General features: G+C 44.7%; 1 protein-coding gene across 16 annotated transcripts in view; it reads right to left on the minus strand.

Annotated features, from left to right (window-relative positions):
* The window catches only part of Erc2 (ELKS/RAB6-interacting/CAST family member 2), a 906926-nt gene that overhangs the window by 89584 nt on the left and 793415 nt on the right, over nt 1-23927 (minus strand). The window contains exon 21 of one of the 16 annotated variants that reach the window (XR_008217165.1): nt 6030-6249. The exons of 14 other annotated variants lie outside the window; for them this stretch is intronic. The gene's annotated coding sequence lies outside the window, so the exon portion shown is untranslated. The remainder of the gene's footprint in view (nt 1-6029; nt 6250-23927) is intronic. One more of the 16 variants, XR_008217166.1, reaches the window with a different exon arrangement.

Raw genomic sequence — 23927 nt, forward strand, 5'->3', positions numbered from 1 at the left:
TCATCTCATCTCTCCCAGAAACTGAGCAGTTAATAATGAAAGCATTAATAGGGATTTGGAAGATTTTGGTTTCATAATCTAGTAAGTTCCATTTAAAAACATGCATTATCTTCATGTGGCTGTGGAGTGTTCACAAAAACTGAACTAGTGTCCAGTCACTAAGCTCTAGCAACACATTCCAAAACATGGGACAATTTACTCAACACCCGAACTGTGTTAAAACTTTACCCTGGGTATGCTAGAGCATGCCTGTAAACTAAGGACTCAGGAGAGTGAGGCAGGAAGATCAAGTGTTATAGGCCAGCCTGAGCTGTATATAGTGAATTCTAGATCATCTGGAATACACAGAAAGACTCAGTCAAAAAAAAAAAAAGAAAAAAAGGAAAAAGAATGAACATTAAACATCTGACCTTTGCCAGGCAGTGGTGGCACACGCCTTTAATCCCAGCACTTTGGAGGCAGAGGCAGAGGCAGGCGGATCTCTGTGAGCTGGAGGCCAGCCTGGTCTACAGAGTGAGTTCCAGGAAAGGAGCAAAGCTACACAGAGAAACCCTGTCTCGAAAAACCAAAAACAACAACAACAACAACAACAACAAAAACATCTGAACTTCACACGTTAGGGTCAATTCACACAGCTCTCTGCCTAGAAAGCAAATTTGCTCCTCAGTCCCAGTCACTCCACTGTATTTTCTCCATGTAACTTACCCAAGACATCATCATCTTTTTTTTGCTTCCTGGTTTACTATACTCAGCTGCATTGAAACGGAAGTAATTTGCAATATCTACCTCCTGGCTTGAAGTCTTGCACACAGTAGACACTCCAAGAACATTTGCAAATGCCAGCCTGTCTCTCTGTAGCCTGAGGAAGTCATGGCTTCTCAAAAAGACTTCAAAATCTAGATGGTACATTAGGATTACCTGTGATGCAGTTTCAAAAGGAAATGATGAATGCATCAATCATCATGTCTGTAGCATGTCCTAGATGCCAAATATATGGATGTTGAGTAAATGATTAAACTATGATTTCCATGTGGCAGCAGCTGCCTGATAGCTTAAGAAGCCATGTTGCCTGCTTAAAACTATATCATAGTAACCCAAGAATCTGGTTCCTGGCTGCTTCTCCCACATGGTCTCTCCTCATCACTGTACCACATCCTGCTTTTCTGGAGGCTTTAAATGTGGACACAGAAGACAACTTGTAATATTCTTTTCACTAACTTATTCTGTTAATGCCATTTAGACACCTTTGTCAAGTCAACTAAAATTGATCCATTCACCTCTTAAAACAGCTACATACCCCCACAATGACTGCACTGTCCAATTAAAAAAAAAGAGATGAGATATAAAACAACAGCTTGATAACTCAAAATCAGAAGTGTGTTTACATTACCAGCCTAATGGGTAACAATTGGCTTGAATGAATTCTCTTCAGGCCAGAGTCTTCAAACACCGGTGCTACTGACATTTTGGGATGGATAATTCTTTGAGGAGGTTATCCTCAGTAATGCAAAGTAGAGAGGCCATGCCCTCTCTACTTCGGATAACAAGAGCCCATGTCTGCTCCCCAAACTTTGAATTATGACAAACAAAAATGACTCTGAACCTTGCTAACTGTGCCAGTGGTGGGGAAAACAGTTCCCAAGCGAAACATCTTTGTTTTTAAACTTTCTCCTTGTTATATACTTTTGAGTCCACGGTTTATTGAGGTAATCTATGATATAGAGAAGCAAGAATCATTCTGAGCTAGATAAATCGCAATTAAAATACTCATACTTCATATGTGTGAGGTCTTGGGCAGTTTGGCAGGAATGGTGATTTTTATGGTTTTTGCTTCTCAGGTCTGATCTTTATTGGGAGCTGTGGGGATGAAGCAGGCCTTTGCACTGTTCAACCCCTACCAGGAGCCAATAGCATGACTGCTGACAAACCACATCCATCACTGGGACTCAGTTTCCCCACGAGTGGCAATGCTTTTATGGGGCACTGATGCAGAGGAGTACACTCAAGAGGGGAAATAGAAGGGGTTCCTACCACTTCCCTCCTATTAAAAACGCAGTGATGGGACCACAGCCAGCATTAGAGGCAGTGACCAGTAGAATCAGTAGAAAATATTGAAGAAGAGGTCATCAGTGAAAGAAGTTATAAATTTGAAAATTTATTCCAGAATATGGAGATGCAATCTAGCCCCCATAGATGACGGATGGATACAGGAATTAGATACCAAGAACTTGAAGATAAGAGATGCTCCAGCAGACAAGGCCCAAACTAAGCAAAGCAGAGATAAGTGCATGCAGATGGAAAACACATGGGCCTAGGGAATACCAGGCACATGGACAAGAGACAAGCACTGGAGATTACTTGGCATAAAGAAATAAAGAAAAACCGCCCAGAAGGATCTACTAAGAAAGTAACACAGGTGTCCCTGAGGACGACAGATCCATAGTCTTCAGGGAACAGCAGCCCTGGAAGTGCTCCCCATCAAATAGAAGGGATGCAAGTGTCTGTTCTCCTCACTCATTACAGTCCAAATTGCAGCTGATACACTTGGGGTCCGTTTCACTTGGCTACTGGAGTGTAAGGGTTTGAATGAGAATGTTCTTCCACAGGCTCGCCTATGTGAACATTTGGTTTCCAGTCGGTGGTGCTGTGGGGAGGTACTGCATTGCTGGAGGAAGCATGTCACTGGAGCTGGGCCTGGAGGATCAAAGCCTCAGACCGTTCCCAGTTCTCTCTTTCGGCTTTGGACTTGCAGTCGAAGATGTGAGCCCTCCACTTCCTGCAGCCATGCCTGCCACTTGCTGATATGCCTCCCTGCCATGATAGACTCTGATGCTTCTGGAACCATAATACACTAAAATGAACTCCTTCTTCTATAAATTGTCTTGGACACTGTGACTTCTCACAGCAACAGAGAAGTACTTACCAGATGGAGGAAAGCTTCTCAGCCTCTGTGCTTGAGTTCTCAGACAGCAGAGGTATGGCATGTCTGTTTGGTCCATGTGGGATTGCCACTCAGAGGAGTGGACCAGCTTTACCAGCAATAGTAAGGCCCTGATTGAGGATAGTAGATCATAAGGTATTGAAGATGGTAGATCTAAAGGTATTGAGGAGACTCTCTTCCCCTTTCCAGGGAGGGATTTACAAGGAAGAAGGATTCTGGGGGGGATGGAAGCCACACCTTCCCTAAGGCCACACCTCATTCTCCCTGTTTGCACCTTCATACTGACTCTTTGCACCTTTGTATAAGATCACAAATAAGGATCCTGATGAGCAAATGATGTCCAAAACCAGGGATGCTATACTCATATAGCAATAAGCTGTTACTGTGGATACATAGTTGGGGATACTCAAAACAGAAAGCAACACCCAAATCCAATTTGCTTTCCAAAAGACAAGTCAATTGTTAATTTTTCTCCTTTAAACAGAATCCTGAGAGATGATATTTTTCTTCTTTTATTTGAGACAGGGTTTCACTGTGTATCCCTGGCTGTCCTGGAACTCACTCTCTAGACCAGGCTAGCCTTGAATTCACGGAGATTCACCTGCCACTGCCTCTCAGAGTGCTGAGATTAAATGTGTGTGCCACCTTGCCCAGCAAGATATGCTACTTTTACATTCTATAAAAATCTAACTGGCTCCTTTATTCCCAGAGTACATGGTACCTTAATGCTGCAAAGATCCATATTGACAGAGTTTTTAAAAAGGCAAATTCTAACAGACATGGTCCTCATTTTTACTGAAACCAAATTAAAACATCAAGCGTTCTTTATCAGCTCCATCCATGTAATGGTGCCACACATCCAAGTGCCATCTCACACCCATTCACTCAGTTCCTACTGTTCCTGCCCAGCCAACTCACAGAGAAAAGTTGATCAAACACGTGATACTAAGAACTACGCTATGCTTCCCACATTCTTAATGACTTGACAATTAGCCTCAATACGAGGCTAGTAATACCAACAATTATACCAATATAGTATTACACCTGTCTATCTCTACATTGCTTACTAGATGAATGTGCCAACCAACGAGGACAAAGGGAGTAGACATATTCTGCTTCATGAAAAAAGTTGGAGTCTATTACTGATGCTCTACAATTATCTGCTTCTTCCTTCCCGTCTGTGTCGCTGCCGCACCACACCTGGGTACATGCTTGAGGATCTCTGAAAAGGCTAACACCATGCTGAAGAGCGTTGGAGGAGGGAGGAAGTGGCATATCAGAGAAGGATAGAAGGCAGGCAGAGGAACATGCTAGGCCTTGAAGGACTGAGCCAAACCTTTAGATTCATTATAAGAACAAAACGAAACCACCTGGAGGGGGTTATGAAGTGAGTCCATGATATAATTTCTATTATATGAAGATTACTCTGCTTAACTGGCTGATGAATTTATGCTCCATGCCCTTGGTGGATATCAATCTCCTGGAGAACAGTACTTGGTTATGTTCCTTTAATATCCTCCCATCACATACTGGTAGAACCAATGACTTTGAGTGTGTTGTATACACCCAAGCACCACAGATACCTTCAAACCCAGGTTGCTGGGCCCCACAGAGAGTTTCTGACCCACTAGATCCTTAGCGTCTAAGGAGTCTATATCTAAGGCATTCGCATCCGATGCCAGGAAGCAGGCTGCTGGTGCAGGCATGGCACTTGTGTTAAATCCACTGCCAAAATTAGCCAAGGGAGGGACAGGAAGACTCTATAAGAAATAACAGTGGAGCAAAGCAGTGGTTTGAGTGTGACCTGAAAGAGCAATAACTGATTCTAACGATTCCTCTTCTTCCTTTCTCTTTCTCAGACCTCGTGTTGATAGGGACAAAAGAACTAACACACCCCACACAGAAGTATTTTGAAATGAAACATCATATAGTGATTAGACACAAGGAGACACTGCCGAGCTTAATTACATATTAAATGCCACTCATATATATTTGCAAAAGAATGTGATTTATTTCTGTAGGCTGTTACTACCTGACTCAATCTAGAGAGGATACGAGCTGGTGAACCATCCCTTGGTAGTATTCCAAAACTCACAGTCAAACTGAACTTTCCTTAGAACTCAGGAATAAAGAATGTGATGGCTATTTGATTCAAAGTGCATGATGTCTCTGAGCCTACACTGTACCACAGAGTGGGCGCACGCACACTTTGTCCTAGAAGGAACACTTAGAATGCAAACGTACGAGCTTATTTTGCTAAGAAATACAATCTCAAGATTCCAAGGTAATGAGACTCAGAATACCAGGACCATTAATGGGACATAACCAAGGAAGAGTGGATTTGGACCTAGAGAAGCTGAGTGTAGACCACCACCCAAAAAAAACCCACAGTCAAGACCCTTCGGCCTCTGTGGGTTTACTCTGTTCTATCTTGCGAAACTGTGGTTTCCATATGAAAGAAATGGTCCACCCAGAAATTGTTACTGTAAGAGAATCAAGAACGAGCAGTTCACACTCAGCAATAGCTTGGAGTTTGGGGGGTTCAGTAGGAAAGCCACTTGGCTGAGACTTGAGGTGTCATGGGTCCATGTTTTCGAGGAAGAAGCTGGTTTAACGTGTTTCAGGCTTGGGCAAGGCTGCAGGGGTATTCTTAAGTGGAACTGCATCTACTCACTAGTCATTCAGGATCTCTCCACTGTGAGGTTATTTGGGATGGGGTGGAAGGTTGAAACAACAACGACGACAACAAAAATACCTTGGCAAGAAAAATAATCAATGTAGCGCTCACTAAACAGCACCAACTAATGAGCCGCCTCTCCACACAGCCAGATGCAGAAAAGGCGCACAGCTGCCTCGGGCTGCTGCAGTAACAGGTACTGTGTGTTTGTTGGGCCTGGATCCACAGTCCATGCTGATGGGAGTCAGGGAGCAACAGTCTGGCTATGAATTAAACATAGAAATAGGGTGCAATCCCTATACTCCAGCAAAATCAAACACACAAAAAAAGAATACAAATGAGTCCCCAAATCCAAGGTCATTATCTGGTCTCTCTTAATCCCAGCACTCCACATCAATTGCAGTTACCCACCTCCAAAAGGGCAAGAGTAAACACTGGACCTGCTCTGGTGTTACAATGCCACTGGATCCTCCCCGCTGTCTCCCTCCTCCTCTTCTTCTTTACAGACAGGTAAAGTTGGATCTCTTGAAGGAACTGGGGGCTCCCACTCTAGGCAAAGGTTGGACAGGTGATCAATGTTCAGCATGAGATTTGGCTGTGCCTACACGTGCCTCCAACTGAGCTGGATCATCTAGGGCAATGAAAATTGTAAGCGACAAGAAAGCAGTATTAACAGCGTGGGCTGGGAACCGCAAGCAGCACACAGAGCTCCCCCGGGGACACCCAGCAAACATTCCTCTCCTCATTCATTCACACCAAACTCTCAAGGACTAGGCCAGGCTCTGGGTAGAGAGAGGAGCGAGGGATGTACACACGGGCCCCTGCTCTTGTGGAGATTCTGGGGTGCTGGGGAGGACAACGAGGCAAGTCATCACAGCACAGTAGAACTGGGAATCCAGCACTCGCTAACAAGTCCATGGGCAGCCAGTTCAGAGTTGTGTGAGTAGTCAGGGGAGGTTTTCCACTTAGTATCAAGCCTGAGAAGTAAAAGGATTGGGGTGGGTCAGCATGTGCAGAATTCCTGGGATGGAGAGCAAGGGAAACGGGGATGGGTGGTGGGGTGGGGTAGAGTGGGGGTACCCGGTGGGCTTTATTCTCCCTCATTCTCCAGCCCATAAGTCTATACCCATCCGGAGCACCCAGATTTAGCATCTGCTGTCCTCACCATGAGTTGTTCCCCATAAACCAGTTGTGTTTCTGCTTCTGGTGGGAGGATCTCCCCAAAGGAACGGTCTTAGGAAGTAACTGGTTCTCTAAGTAATGAGGAGACAGCAGAGGCCAGAATACTTGAGTCTGTTGTACAGCTCAGCTAAGGGAGGTAAGCTTCACTTGATGTTGACTTGAGAGGTCTGACTCAGAAGCACCTAGACTTCCTCCCTTTGGCTCACCTATTCTGCCTCAGTCTTCCTCCCAAAGCCCCATGTGACAGACAGACTGCGGAGGCAGCATCTTGTGCCTCCTAGCCTGGGTGTTTTTCATTTCTAAAAGCCCATCGCAGACAGAGTCCCTCCCACTTGTCTTAGGCAATTAAGAGAAACTAGACAGCTAAGGAAGCCAGTGTTGCTAGGGGCCTCTACCTGGGCAAGAAAACAAACAAGAGGAAAACAAACAAACAAACCAAACAGCTTGTGAAAGTCCCAGGAGTTTGAATGTTGCCCAGGGTCCTAGATGCTTGTGCCTTAGGAAAGAAGCCACTGTAAGGTGTAGTTAGAACAGGCAACTAGAACCAAGTTGTCATCCCGGAAGCTCACAGCCTGGAGTGACTTTCCTTCAGGTTCTAATATTATCATAAAACGCTGGTCTTGAAAAGAGCCCCGATTGAACCCAGGAAGAAACAAAACACTCTCTTCTAAGAAGGGGCGCAGGCAGCTACTTTAGAGACAAAGAAACGATGTCTTTTTAACCTATGACAACACAAATTTGTTTAGGTTTGCCCTCCAACTAAGTAAGTAAGCAATTAGGTTTTTTCCAATAAAAATATCCCTGTGCGTGTGCAAACACCAGAGGCAATCATATAATTACCCTGCCCAATCAGATTCAATTGCTGACGGTTGAGTTCCCACTGCTCATTAACGTCAGATCACAAGGAGGTCTTACGGAAGCTCTTGCCTCTCCTTACAAAGGCTCCTATATACAGGCGAAGACCTGGCACTACCTCATGCAGGATAATCACCCCTAAACCACTAGTGCCAAGGCAAGCCCACTCTGGCTTTCCTCTGGAAAAAAAAATAGAAAACTTTGAAGACCCACTGCTTTAAATGCCCTGGCTTCATTTGGGGGATCTCACTGCTAAATATAAGGGTAACCTTTGACCCCCACACTTTAAGTGGCATAATTACGTAATTAAAACCAATTATGTCATTTAACAGAGATGTTTCCAAGCCAATTACCTCAATCATTGACCTCAGAAGATTTCCCACACTGACCTGTGACAATGAAGATTGGGATAAATTTAGACCCTGGCTTCCGAAATGAGGCTGGCACAGCTGTTCGGGTGGGTTGGAGCTAGTGCGACACTTGTAAACTGCAGACACTGAATGGAACTGCTTTGGTCTAATGTCACCATCACTATGTGTTTGCACAGTTCTTCTAATATTCTAAGACAGTTGATAATAGGTTTTTCATCCCTCTTGGACAGCGACGTCTACATGTGGCTAAGAAGGGAGGTGAGGAGATTCCTCACGCTGTCTGAGCCAGTCAGCTAGCTGACTGCAATGGGGTAAGAACTTTGGTAAGTCTTTGGGCTATAGAATACACATTTTCTAGAAGCAAGTTTGTGTGTGTGTGTGTGTGTGTGTGTGTGTGTGTGAAGCTGTATTTTTCTCCTAGGCACCTTTTTCTCTCCTTATCTATCTCACCCCAACTTCCCTTTGTGGGCACACATCCGCCAGACATTCAGCCCACCCCACATGAATCCGTCAAGTTCCATCCAGCTCATGGGTATGGCACACCTAGGTCATAGCAACAGTCTGCTGTCTCTTAGCATTCTTCTAGCCTCAGCACTGGTTTAGGATGAGCACATGATCCCAAGCAAATGAGACATAGGAAGCCTTTGCTGGGGGTCTCGGGAAGGAGTCTCACTTTTCTTACTAGGATGTGAAAAGGAGAAAGCACCCGTGTTCATCTTTGCTCCAGTAAAGGAATAAGAACATGGAGACAAAAGATAGAGGAAGAACTTGGGTCTGGGAAATGGTCCCCATGGATCAATTTATGCAGACAGCACATTTAGAAAACGGATCAACTCTAAAACGGAGTAGGGAAATGATGAGATGAGGAGGACTATGGTGACCCGGACACACTTGCTAAGAAGGATGGAATGAATGGGCCATGGCTCTGGGCGACAAGCTTGGCCCCCTCCTCACAGCACGGTTAAACGCTGCCAGTTTCTGAGTTATTTGAAGAACATACCATTTTATGGGCAGGAAGAAAGACTTTAATCTGCAAGATGATTTTTATCACAAACTAAACATCCTTGTAACTTTTCAGTCCTGGGCTTTTGTCTAAGTTGTCTCTCCTTGGAGTTAAGGCAGCTGTTGGAGCCGAGACCTCCCTTAACTGTGCACTTTGCCCAGCTTAGGGGTACTCCTTGTGTTCAGTAATGCCTGGATCCACATGGGATGTGCAATTCATAAAAAAATAGAGTATTTTCCCTCTTTTTCCTCAGACCTTGAGGAAAAGTAAACTGAGCAAAAATTCCTTAAATGCCAGGGTTTCAACTTAATATATGTAAGTTTGGGACAAGAACATTATTTTCTACCAGGATCCACCTGTCTATATTGGGTTGCAATAGTGTCTTCAGCTACCTACCAGATGCCGGTATCATCCATTTCTCAGCCTGAGACAATTAAAAATATTAGTAAACAGAGCCAAATGCCCAGGGATGGGGGATGGGGGCAGTGCTCGTTGAGAGTCACTACTTAAATATAACATTTGAGCAATGGCCAGCTCTCACTCACAGCATCCTTAGGAACATGATGTCTTGTAGTACTGTGGTCTCAGTAAGAGGGAAACACCACTTTTCCAGTACTTTACAGAAACCATGTACAATAGCCCTGCGGTGAGGTAACTGAAGAAAAAAAAAAAAAAGCCCAAAGTAGGCACACTATTATCTGTTACAGGCATGGGACCTCTAAGACTTGCTGAGCCATTCAGAATCAACGTGGAGGGAAAATGTTTCTAACAGAAATAGTACGACCTAAACACTGAAAAGAAAAAGGCATAGAGGAGGGGAACATCAGGAGCACAGGCTAGGCCTCTGTATGGGGAGCTACCCAGTGAGCGTTTGGCTTCTTCTTCAGGAAAAAACAAAAAACAGAATTTTAAGATTATTGCTGTACTCCTCACACTCAGGTTTGACAAAAATCATAAAGAGGAGTGGGCCTTATAAAAATGGCCTCTTTAACAAAGACCTGAAAGTCACCCACTTTATAGAAGAAGAAGAAGAAAAATCCAAAAGTGGTGGAACCTCACTTAATGGACATGTGAGAGAAGACATTTAAAAGCAGCAAAATTGATGGTTTTGTAGAGTTTTTTTTCCCAAAGAAAGGCACCTAGTTGCACTGTAATATAAGTGATTAAGAGTAGACTGGCCAAGGTGCCACCCTCACCAGTGGATTGCATGAGAAAACAAGGTAGAACTCACTGAATTAACATGTTCATTGCTACACTTGGAAGAAGACTCAATTAGCTTGACCTCCCCTCAATGAGGACAACCAATTAGCTCTCTGTTCAGCTGGGAGGCAACCCCCAGGAGGAGCTCTTGATTCTAGGCACAGGTTTCTGTCCATCTCAGGGTCCTGAGCTCAGATCAAGTTAGAAGAATCATGTTAGTTTATGTGTGAAGACTGGGCCTCGTTGCGGCTTACTGGAATGAAAATATTTGGGTCTTAGCAACTGTCTAGCTAGAAATTGTCCAAGGTGGATAGCTAAAAGGTCCCGTAGAAAGGACCCCTCAGCTCCCTCAAGTCTTAGGTAGCTTCACCTCTGGCTATCCACCTGTCCACTGTTCTCATCCTTCTTGTCCCTCACTGTCCAACTGCCTCCATGTCTCACTGACCTCTACAACATCTGACCACAGAAGGAGACATGTCTCAAGTGGACAAAGAACATGAACGGTCTCTGGGGTGGGGGGACTTTGGTACCTCTGCTTTTGTTTCTTTTCCTTTTTCTTTCTTTTTAACTATCTGTTAAATAATATTTAGAACAGGCAGAGAAAAAGAAGAGCTTGGCTTGAGGTCGTAGCACAGCGGTTCTCAACCTGTGGATGGTGAAGGGGTTGCATATCAGATATTTACATTATGATTCATAACAGTAGCAAAATTACAGCTATGAAGTAGCGATGGAAGAATTTCATGGCTGGGGGTCACCACAACATGAGGGACTGTATTAGAGGGTCACAGCATTAGGAAGGTTGAGAACCACTGGTCTAGCAGAAGCTACAGTGATTCTCCTAAGTCCCATAAGCCAATAGCTGCTTCAAGAGGATGGTGATTAACTCTAAAGAAGGTAGGCCTCAAGCTTAAAGAGTTTCAGAGTCACTCTGTTCTTACAGACCAGTGTGTTCACCCTCACAGTCACTCTGTTCTTGTAGACTGGTGTGTTCTCCTTCACAGTCACTCTGTTCTTGTAGACCGGTGTGTTCTCCTTCACAGTCACTCTGTTCTTGTAGACTGGTGTGATCTCCTTCACAGTCACTCTGTTCTTGTAGACTGGTGTGTTTACCCTCACAGTCACTCTGTTCTTGTAGACCAGTGTGATCTCCTTCACAGTCACTCTGTTCTTGTAGACTGGTGTGATCTCCTTCACAGTCACTCTGTTCTTGTAGACCAGTGTGTTCTCCTTCACAGTCACTCTGTTCTTGTAGACTGGTGTGATCTCCTTCACAGTCACTCTGTTCTTGTAGACCAGTGTGTTCTCCTTCACAGTCACTCTGTTCTTGTAGACCAGTGTGATCTCCTTCACAGTCACTCTGTTCTTGTAGACCGGTGTGTTTACCCTCACAGTCACTCTGTTCTTGTAGACTGGTGTGATCTCCTTCACAGTCACTCTGTTCTTGTGGACTGGTGTGTTCTCCTTCACAGTCACTCTGTTCTTGTAGACCGGTGTGATCTCCTTCACAGTCACTCTGTTCTTGTGGACTGGTGTGTTTACCCTCACAGTCACTCTGTTCTTGTAGACTGGTGTGATCTCCTTCACAGTCACTCTGTTCTTGTAGACTGGTGTGATCTCCTTCACAGTCACTCTGTTCTTGTGGACCAGTGTGTTCTCCTTCACAGTCACTCTGTTCTTGTAGACTGGTGTGTTCTCCTTCACAGTCACTCTGTTCTTGTAGACTGGTGTGTTTACCCTCACAGTCACTCTGTTCTTGTAGACTGGTGTGATCTCCTTCACAGTCACTCTGTTCTTGTAGACCAGTGTGTTCTCCTTCACAGTCACTCTGTTCTTGTAGACTGGTGTGATCTCCTTCACAGTCACTCTGTTCTTGTAGACCAGTGCCCTAACTCAGCAACCTTCCTATCTCACATCCCGGCCCATGTGTGCTCCTCAGAGTACCTGACACTAAAGTCACACATGAGTTTTGTGGGTGTTGATAAAGGGGTTTCCTAGCGGAGCCTACAGTAATGGTACACAGACACCTGTTTGCACCACTCTTGTTAAAAAGGGAGTGAGGGTCCGCTTCAGTAGGCATGCGCTTCTGCTTCTTAAACAGACCCCAAGCTCTATCTCACCCACAAGACAGGTACCACCCTCCGTCTGGGCTTTCAGCATGAAAGCCCAGCTGCCCCAATGGATCACTGAGAGTCCACAACAGGGCACTTCCAAAAGCCACAGCTCTCCACTTTGGGTAGAGAGGAGCCTCACCGCCACTGCCCAGCCGTGGTCAGAATCCCAGGTGGGGCATCAGTTGTCATCTGGTGATGAGCTTCTGCAGGCCCAGAAATTTTACCAAAGTATAGCACAGATCCCAAGAGCTTGATTCGGATGCATAGATTTATGGCTTTCATCATCATATTAATAAAGAAAAACTAAATGATGCTAGCCTTAAGTTTCCAACAATTTTCTGAAATGTAACTTATCATCAAGTTCATGCTCTTGAGTGTGAAATTCAATGATTTTGAATAAATTAATACCAGTTTTAGAACATTTCTATGATCCCTGTCCCTGACCCCTGAACCTGTCACTGTTTACTGAAAATGTTGCCTAATTTCTATAACAAAAAAGGCTAATAGAAAAGTACTTTTTAAAAAAATGTACCTTTAAAGTGTGTGCGTGTACGCGTGCGCGCGTGCATGCGTGTGTGTGTGTGTGTGTGTGTGTGTGTGTGTGTGTGTGTGTGACTGGAGATTGCATGTGAGTACAGGTTTTCAATAGAGGTAAAAGACATTGGCTTCTCTGGAGCTAGATTTAGAGGTAGCTGTGAATTGCCTGATATGGATGCTAGGAACTGAACTGCCAGAAAAGCTCCTGCTCTTATCCATTGAACCACCCCTCAAGCTCCATGACTTTACATTTATTTATTTACTTTTATTTTTTATGTGCATGAGTGTTCTGCCTACATGTATGAAGGTACATCACATGCTTGCCTGGTGCCTGAGGGGACTAGAAGAGGGTGTTCATACCCTTCCAAATGGGAGTTACAGTTTGCTGTTAACCTCTATGTGGACACTAGGAACTGAACCAGAATTCTGCAAACAGAACATGTTTTTAACCTAGCCAATTGCTCTAACACCCCCAAGCCTTCCTATACTTACTAAATCTGGCAATCCTAATCTAAGACCAAAGCAGAATTAAGTCAAGAAATGATTGTTCGTTGCTCAGAATGAATGGGTCATTATAAAGAAACCTGAACTATTTCAATGGCTGTGTAGCCTCTCAGCTGTAAGATGGTCAGAACCTGGCTCTAGTTAGAATTCAGCTGCAGAGACAACTTTAGGAATTCACAACCCAATTGCTGTTTTACAAGCAAGCCTGGGACCTCAGGCACTCAGAGGATTATATGCTACATTTGCCTTGAAAGGTTAAAGTGGATGTAATTGTTAACCTTGCAACTCACAATCAGAACTGGCAAAGTGACTTTTAGGGGCACAAATTATAGGGAAATCATTCTTGACCCTTTTGGGGGGGGGTCACAAATTTGAGAGCATTTGGTAAAAGTTGCGGACCCTCTCCATAAGAAAGTCCTTTTTCCAGTTCCAGGCTTTTACAAAGCACTGCTTTTGAGGCGGTGAGAGTATCTGTAGGTCCTCTGATAGCCATAGGCTATTTAAGAGTCCAAGAGACTTGCAGTGGGAGCACAAGAACCCCGAAGTCCTCTGTCTTGGGATTCCTCTCTCATATTTGGGTGGGAATGGAAGAGGCTGGGGCCACAGTGAGAAACTGTAAAGTGGGCAGACATGGCTGGGCGCTGGGTGCCATGGATCAGCTGAGCAGCAGAGCAACTGGCTGGGCTCCATGGGCTCTGGTTTCATTGTTGAAGAATGAACAGGCCAGCTTGACTGTTTGCACAGGTCCTGTCCTTCAGACCCAGCAGCCAGGTTTCTGGGAAGGGCTCTCTTAGGTTCTGGAGCACTGCCCAAGATTTGTATTAAAAAAAAAAAGTTTTAAAACACTGGCTACGCGGTGACCCAAGTTGACAAAGCGCTCTTAGTTCTAAACCATCTGATTATCAGATCCAGGATCTGCAGCACAGAGGTCAGGAAACAGTTGGGGAGGTTCTGGGACATTTTCCTTTGAGTCTAAGAGCAAAGGTTTGGCAGGGACAGAAGAGAATGACATCCCAGCTTGACCACTTGCCCATTGTCCAGCATTCCTTTCTTCTCGCCAGCTGTTCTCCTTTCCTGCACAGGGCAAGCGGTCCACTGCTCCGAACTGCCCACTGTTTCTCCATTTTCTTTCAGTTTTCTGAAGTTAACTTTCTTCTGGGGTAGCCAAGTGACCAAACACGGACTGCTGAATGAGGTACTGGCCTCAATGAGCAAAGGGCAGGTGTGTCCAGCTCTGAGCCTCATAGGGCTTTAAAGCTACCTAAAAATTAGCCTTTTTAGAAGAAAAAAGCCAGGGGTGGGGTGGCAGTTAAATGTCTTACACATAGCCAATGTAGAGAGGCTATATTCATACTGGCTTGAAGAGATTAATCATACAACCTATAATTGAAGCTAAACAGGAAATAATGCATGTTTTTTTCATTTATTATTTTTTTTCCTCAAAACAATCCACCACTTTAAGGAAGTTTATTATTATGTCCATTGACATGAACCATAAAACTAATTTGAACGTTTATTGATACTCACTGACATCTAAGCAAATGTAGTATGTTCATGTTTATCACCTCAAAGGAAAATAACTTGGTTTTTCAGGTTTTATCGTTATCTGTCCTTGGTTCCTGAAACAGCATGAGAAGTGCATACCCTCTGTTCTTACTTGTCAAAGGATACTAACAGCCTGCTGGGAAGAGCATGCTGGGAAGTAATGTTCTACACTTTGTGTTTAAGACTTAAGGGGAGAAAAAATAGAGAGCGCGTGTAAATTACAGACCAAGTTGACAAATTTCACGGCTTAGTCATGGTTAACATATCGGATTTCATGCTTTGACAGAGATTAACAAGAAAATCATATTAGAGTTACAACTATTAGTCGATTCTTAGGTATTTGGTAAAGAAACTCCACCTTCTCCAAAATCCTACTGCCCGTTCAGTACCTCTATTGTCTTTGCTGCCACGGGTGCCCACACCGTCAGGCCAGGGGGAGCAAGCAGGGTATCCCAAGTTCCTGAGTTACCCACTAGTCAGGGCAGGGCTGGTCAGTGCTTAGCGGGGCCCAAGGGGGAGCTCTCTGCCTCCACGGAATAAGGCAAAGTTTAGCATTTGCAGCTCAGTTCACAGAACAGTAGGGATTAAAAAACCAGTTTGCTTCTATACAGAACAGAAGTCTGCCTCAGTGCAAGTGCTAGGGAGGGAAATGAAATATCACTTTTTTTGAACTATGATATTTGAGTTGAAAAGTAGGTTTTCCTATCTTTATGAGGAGGCCATACAGCTGAAGTCTTGCTGTTAGAAGTGGCATGCAGGCAGGAACTTCAAAAAGCCTGCTGCCTGCCTTTTGGCCTCAGGGCTCTGCATATCCTCTTTCTGCTAAGAGGCCTGCTTGCCTGTCAGCCTTGCATAAAAGATGCCAATTGGTCCGCCATTTGCTTTTCCTCTCTCCGAGAGTCTTCCTAAGGAGAAAGTCCTTACACCTTCGGTCTTTGACATGACATGTCCCACTAGCGGCTTGAAATCCATTCTCTGTCTCAGACCCATTTCCTTCCCAGGCTGTCTCCTGGGTCTTATAGGATGTCCTTAATCAGAACCACATTACTCAGCCAGAGGAAGTCCTCCAGCAGAGGCTGGCAAGATTCAATGGCAAATTAGTTTCAGAACGTGGAGGGTCACATTGGGAATAAAAGGCGCAGTTATCTATTGTGTTTTCTTTAGTGGAGAGAATTAAGGCGGGGTGCCAGCTCCGAAGAGACCCGCATTTGAATAAGAGTGGCTGCTCAAGAGAGGACCGTTGATTGTGAGCATTGCCCTCAGCTGTGGAAACGCAAGTCCTCACATTCCAGGTATCTGGGACAGGGGTAAAGATTTTCTTTCTATACAGTTGGGGCTTTGATACTTCAGTAGTACGCTACATGGGTAAGATTAAAAATAGCCAAGTTTTCTTTTGTCAAGGTAATTGTCTTATGACTATGTGTTTACACACACATACACTACATCTGTGTGTCAGAGAAAGCACATTTAAATAATAACAGCTCTCACTCATTGTCTCCTGTGCCATGATAAGCTCTCTGCACACTTAGTTTCTCAAATCAGAATGGAAGAGACCATCTTTGTCCTTATTTTACAGAGACTGAAATTGACTGGACCCACCAAGTTCGAACACAGAACCCAAGATCAAACTCAAGAGTACCTGACTCCTCAACCTTTGTGTGTGTGTGTGTGTGTGATAGACAAGAGTTTTTGTCTGTGCATGTACATGTTTGTGAGGCTGTGTGTGTGCACATGTACATGGATGTATATGGAGACTAGAGGTTAACATGGTATATCTTTAATTGTTCTTCACTTTCATTTTTAAAATTTTATTTTGTGTTTGTATGTGCATGCATGTGAGTGTGTGGTCATGTGTATGCCACAGTGAATGTGTAAAGGTCAGGAACAATCTGTCCTTCTACCATGTGGGTTTCTAGAATTGAACTCAGGTCATTAAGCTTGGTGGCAAGGACCTTTACCCACTGAGGTGTCTCACAGCTCATCCATCTTATATTTTTGAGATGGTCTCTTACCTAACCTGGAACTTCCCAGTTCAGCTAGACTGACTGGCTAGTGAGTCTCAGGGGTTCACCTATGAAGGGAATCCAGGCGTATATCACTGTGTTTGGTTTTTTTATGTGGTGCTGGGGACCTGACTTAGGTCACCTCCCAGCCCCATCAGTCTGTGTTTAAACTAGTGAGCATACCCAGCTGGAGAGGTTCCAATGGATCCCTCTGGGAAGTGCCCGTGTTGATAGTGAGGAAAGTCAGATTTCAAGGATGGGTTTGTTAATCAGGGGGTAAGCTTTAGTCCAATGCAAGGCTTCCCTCACAGGATTGTAGGCTAAAGGCCATGAGCCCATGGAGGGAAGAGGAAGAAGGGAGAAGTTGTAGAGAATGCCAAGATTCCTTTCATAAATTTTTCTAAGTCCAGCTTGGCTAGAGAGACTGGGAGAACAGGGGTAGGGGGAGTAGGGGTGGGGAGTGGGGGGGGGCAGGGCGCTGAGTGGAAATCTGCCCCCACCCTCTTTCAAACTGTTGGCACTCCTTTATCGTGTGTGTGTGTGTGTGTGTGTGTGTGTGTGTGTGTGTGTGTGTGTGTGTGTGTGTGTGTGTGTGTCTGTGTCTGTGTCTGTGTTTGTGTGTACTCCAGAGACTGGAAAGGAACATTTCCAGGATGCCCCCACCTTCACTAACACCTTGGGGCAGTGAACAATTAGAGCAAACTTTTTCATCAAATGCCCCTCCATAAAACCATTTCCCAGGAAATGGAACACAGCATGGAACCAGCGGACTGCATTTTCCACCAACAATGAGCATTGTGGGGAACAGGTACTATATTGAAATGATTTTCCTCCCACTTTCTGCCAAGTCTGTCTTTCAAGGAGACCTACATTGCTGGGCTGAGGTCTCCTTCCCCTCTGGCCATCAGAATTGGAATAAGGAATTGGCCCCTGTCTCTTCAACACCCATGTGTAAAAGGCCAATAAACAAACCAGCAAAGACCTACAGGCCTAATTGCCTTTTAACTCCACCACGATGATAAACGCCCAGAGCAAGAAGGAAAGACTCCCAAGGATTTAACAAGTTTATCTGCGGCCACTTGAACGCTTTCTGTCTGCCTACACTTCAGTGAATTCACTAATAAAAGGATAAAAGGGCCTGAGCCTCAACCCTTCAATGACTAAGAAATCCCAGATTTAAAACGTATGGCCAGCAAAAATGAACCCATTAGCCAAGCTTTCCTTTGGGTGCTTGTAAGGGCCGAAGCGAGGGTGGTGGGCCCTGCTCATTCCCAGCACTGGGAATTTCCCCTCACTGACTGAAGACACCAATCTTACCTCCAAAGAAAGTACAAGTTTAAGGAACTGTAGTGACAGGTGAGAAACCAAGACCCTCTTTACTTCCACAAGGGCATCTCTCCTTGAAGGGACTTGGAAGTTTCACTTTGTGGCAGTTTCTGTTAATTTACGAAACATCACCAAGGGGTGGAAATGATCCAAGCATTCCACACTTACTGGAATTAAACAGAAAACCAAAAGCTAGGAAGATGGGGAACACTGGAGACCAGCAGTGGGGGCGTGGCTTCCCTGGGAAGTCAGTTCACAACATTTACCTCTATCAATGTGAAATTTCACTTTATGAATTTATTCTACAGAAACCATAAGATAAACAAATAAAGGTGAAGCACAAGGAACTTCAGGGGTCCAACAGGCGGCGTTTTAACAAGGGCTGGATAGATAACGGCGATGATGCTGGGTGCATACATCAGTATGTGTGTGTGTGGCATGTAGCAAGAAGCATACAGCGCACAGCATGCAGTGCGAACTTCAAAGAGCAGTTATAACAACTTTCATAATACGATCTCATTCTTTTTCACCAGGCTATAGAAAAATTAAAAAGTTGCCTAGTTCCCTGAAATGTTAGCATTTCTATGTGGTGGATTTGAGGGGATTTTGACTTTTTTTATATAGAGATTTGTATGACTTGATCACTGATTAACTTCTGCAGTGCTGGGCTAGGCAAGCACTCTGCCACTGAACTTTCAAATGATTTAAAACTTCCGATTTGGTATTTATTTATTTGTGTGGGTGACGGGGGGGGGGGGGGGGGGGGGGGCGGGCAGGGGAGGGCACAGGCACCTGGGGGTCAGAGGACAACTCGTGGAGTTGGCTCCTTCTTGGCTAGGTGTGGGCCGCAATGATTACACAGGTCTTCAGGGTTGGCGACAACCACCTCTACCTGATGTGTGAGCCATCTTCCCAGCTCCAATTATTTAAAATTTTTAATAATAAATATATATTGTGTGCTGGCTAGTTTTATGTCAACATGACATATGCTATAGTCATTGGAAGGAGGGAACCTCAGTTGAGAAAATGCCTCTATGAGGCTGAGCTATAGGCAAGCCTGCAGGGCATTTTCTTAATTAGTGATTGATGTGGGAGGACTCAGCCCACAGTAGGTGCTACCACCCTGGGGTGGTGGTCCTGGGTTCTGTAAGAAAGCAGGTTGAACAAGTCATGGGAGCAATCTAGTAAGCAGCACCCCTCCATGGCCTCTGCATCAGCTCCTGCCTCCACGTTCCTGCCCTGTTTGAGTTCCTGTCCTGACTTCCTTCAGTGATCAACTACAATGTGGAAGTGGAAGCCAAACAAAGCTTTTCCTTCCCAACTTGCTTTAGGTCGTGGTATTTCTTCAGAGTAATAGTAACCCTAAGACATATTATCTTTAGAAATCAGTTAAAACATATACACACACATCCCTCAAAAAAAACCCTACCCACCTCCCAACCACACCACCACTGTTCTCCCCAGCAACAGGAAGACAGCCATATCTGAGATGTCAGGGGAAGACCTTGCTTCCTTTCATCTGAGAGACATGAACACAGGACACATGTGATAACACATGATTTTAGTTGGAACAAAAACTCCAGCAAAATGAGAACTAAATGGAGACACTGGCTGTAGGCTTAATTCTCAGCAACAACCTTCCTGGGTAGCTCCTGTTTCTCCTGTCCCTTCCACCAGGAGACAAATGCCCTGAGATTCTCCAACACACTGACCCGCTCATGTACTCGAGCCAGAGCAGCCCTGGAGCAGGGAGATTGCCAAGTAAAAAACCTGGAGCACTATTTTCCTATTAAAATCTTGTCCATGTTTTTCCTATTGGAACCTGGAAACAGGACAAATTCTAAAGGGATCCAAAGGAATTTCTTTAGAAAAGAATTCTGTTAACACCAAAAGCTCCCCAAGCGCCACACAAAGCAAATGCTAGACTTCATTAGGCTGAAATGTACAAGCAGGGTTCAAACCCAAAACGATCTGTCCTTCGCAGCGGGCTGGGCTGCATCAGGGCTTATACGTTTGTACACTGATCCCCTCACATGCCTGCATCTCCCTGCTTCATCATCTCATAATCAGGTCCAGATTTTCTATTGCTCCCACAGTGTGAGCCATGGAGTTTCAGATTTGGGAGATGTACTGTTGAAGGGTATGGAAGTACACAGGAAATCTGGACCAAAATACACTCCCAACTGAAGTTCTGTTTCATACCCCTGAGAAGGAACAAAGGGAGCACATAATTTGGAACCTAACTGGTCCCAAGAAACCGTTAGAACGCGGATGTGTGCAAGGATTGTATGGATAAATGTTGGGAGACCTCTTGACCAATGGATGGAGTAAGCGGAAGTTGAAAGGATTCCTATGAGCAACACTGCTTCAGTGTTTGAGGTATGTCCGCCAGAGCCCCAGAATGCTTACTGAAGGATCAGATTTATCAGGGATAAGCTTCATCTCTGAAGTTCAAACACAAATGACCTCTCTATGGATTTTATCTGCAGCTTTATTTAAGGGCTGTTCTTAAATTCATTTAAGAAAGTTTCCTGACTTCATAGATGGCAGTGTTATATAACATGAGTCCTTCATGGCCAAGCAAGTGACCGTCACGTTTGAAGTGTGCAAATCAGGGTTAGGCTGTTTGTCTTTCACCTTGAAGACAGCTCCACTCCATTGGCCAGTAGGTCCCCAGGGCCATTGTGTGGCTGAGCAGCATTATCAAATTTATTTAAACTATGGCACTCTTTTCCAGACTGGTTTTATCTTAATTTCTGCTTTCAAAGTGGTAGCCCTGCTTGATATTAACACATCTCTTCCAATAAAATACTTAGAAAGTGAATCAAAATTTAAAAATCTGAATCTAGTGTCTAACTGGTTTGAAAACTAGGCAGAGTGTTTGGATACAAAAACTCATTTTAAGAGTCTGCCTTCAATTTCATGTACTCCAGTACTGGAGACAGTGAGGCATCTTCTCCCAGCCCACATGGATCTCGGGACCAGCATCTACTTGTTTTTCACAGGGACTCTGCAGATTCCAAGGAAGCCTGGGCATAAACACACAGGCTTTCACCCTCTAACCCCTCTAGTCTACTTCCTCTGCACTACATCGTCTGAAGCATCTCTTCTTCCCAGGTATATGGTCTTGGATTTGTCACGCTGAATGTGAGACTTTACAAGGCCAATAAAATGACAGCTGTACAGAGGGGTCTGGGTGGCTTTTTCCCAACTATGCAACACCACTGCCTTTAACTCCTGAGGATCAGGAACTTGAAAGCACTGAGATCCACTTAGCTTGGTGTCTGTCATAAAGTTAAGGCTAATCCCATTTCCCCCAACTTGCAGCTCTATCTTAAATCCTCAAGCTTCTCCTATGCAGACTTAACTGATGGAAGACTTGATTATGCCTTCTCAGGCCATAAATTCTAGATATTTATAACATAACTGTTGTCATTTGGGTCAATTAAGATGCTTTTACTGGCTTGGAACAACTACCTATGGGGCTTGTCAAATACCCTGACAGTGGTTTATGACCCTTTATGGTGATTTTATCTCCCAGGGATATGAAAGATGGTTGCATACAAAAATCACCAGCAAGCTTCTGAAACATTTTCCCTATTTCATGATACCCCATACCTAGTCTCCCCTCTGTCTCCTTTTCTACTCACACAGAAACACAATTTGACTTTAAACCCTTTCCTAGAGTTGGTATCTTTGATGTCTATTCTTCTCCAAATACATAAGAGGAAGAGATAACACCCCATGAGACACTCTATCATTAGAATACAAAACAAAACAAACACCTAAGTGGTGGGCTGGCTAAATACCCAGCTAGGAAAAGCTGGGCTTTCCAGTGGCCAGTGTGCCTCTGACAGGAGTGCTTGCTTTTACTTTTCATGTGGTGCAAACACTCCCTCATGAAAAGCAGAATAGATGACAACAAAGAATGGAATTTATTGGGGGATTTCACCCAGACAGGTTACAGCTTCTGCCTTTTGGGGATATTGCATCCTGCTGTGTCTTCCTTTAACGGAGCCCCTAGGCGCCTACCTACTGTTTTCCAGGCACTGGGCTAGGCCTGGGATGGAGAGATCAAGGAAATGGTTGGAGGAGAAGATGGCATATTCATAATGACTATGCCAAGTGTTGTGTTAACAGACTCCAGGAGAGTTATGTGCACAAATACTGAAGGCATTGAGAAGTAACTCTGCTTCTTTAAGGCGAGGGGAGGTCAGAGATGCTTCTCGAGGAGAAGCAGCATTTCTAGTTTGAGCCTTTGCAAATGCAAGGAGATGGACAGGCCAACTGAGTGGAAGAGCATTTCTATCAGGAAAATCAAAAGCAGAGGGTGGATTTGAGGAGACAGATGCAGGGGGACTTCCCACAGTGCTCTCTATCACTGGTCAGCAGTAGGATGAGCTGAGGCCAAAAGGATCCTGCAAGGCACTGTATTCCTCTGCCATGAGCTTTCTCCTTCCTTGGTCAAAGGAGAGGAGGTACAGTGGCGTGCTTCCGCCAAAGCCAGCTGGATGAGTGGATAGGAACCACTACCCCGTGTCTATTTGCTCCATGCCCTCATCCACACCCAGGTTCCCCGGGGCTAACTTGGCAAGCATCATTCTGAAACTGCGGTCACACTTCCTGAGTTAGAGAACACTTCAATTTTGATTATCAAAACAGCACTATTTGGAAATCCAGGTGGAGCATCCACAGTTCCACCTGGTAAACATGCAACATGCTGACACCATGGAAGACATTGTGGTGAAGGTGAGTCAGCAAGGTGGCAGAACAGGCATGACTTCAGAGTGCATTGTGATTCGGACACACACTGGATTTTAAGGTAAATGGTCTTTGATCTCCTTGTTTTTTCCATCCCCTAACACTCCACTAATATAACTCCATTTGAAATGAAACACTGAGAACAAACATCTACCACAAAAGGAAGCTAGTATTTGGAAACTACATTACAGCATGTAAAAGTCTACATCACACATAATGCAAATTACTGGCTGCTATTAATTTCCCCAGACTGGCTGCTTATATAGGCTGCTATATAAATCCAGGGCCAGAAAGTGACAGTGTGGCTCAAAAGGCCACAAACTGCCTAATGACAAAAAGTTAATTTTCAGAATTATTATGGAAGCGTTTGCTGCTATTAAAAATGTAAAATATCCAGCTTTGTTTGTTTATACTCTATTTTGTTCCAAAAAGGATTACAGCATCTAAAAGCAAATAGAAGAGGCCCGTGTTCCTAAGGCGGGAGCAGGGAGGGCTGGAGTTACATCCACCCTGCCAATGTCAGGCTGACTTGGAGGGGGATTTGGACAGCACTCACATAAACTTGGAAAGCTTTTAAAACCGAACATCCCAATTCAACACCCAGCTCTCCAGCTCCACTCCAGCACCAAGGGAGGTGCTCAGAACCCACTCCTGCAGAAAGCCTGGGAACAAAAGAGGCTGCTTTCTCTCCTTTGTTCCCCAGGCTCAGGTACATGTCTCCTTGCAAGTAGTGGAGGATGGCAAAAGCCACAGAGCACAGGGGTCAAAGTCCCTCTGCCGGCTTCAGGTCGCAGTGTGGGAGAAGCCCCTTCTGTCTCCTCTGACAGAGGAAGGTAAAGTCAGTCTAGGGCTCAGGAGTACTGTGAAGACTCTAGTAAGAGTATGTAACAGTACCCCGTACCTGTGCACCA

The sequence above is a fragment of the Peromyscus californicus genome, unplaced genomic scaffold, assembly GCF_007827085.1.
Source record: "Peromyscus californicus insignis strain IS unplaced genomic scaffold, ASM782708v3 Scaffold_12__1_contigs__length_115047231, whole genome shotgun sequence".
Lineage (NCBI taxonomy): Eukaryota > Metazoa > Chordata > Mammalia > Rodentia > Cricetidae > Peromyscus > Peromyscus californicus.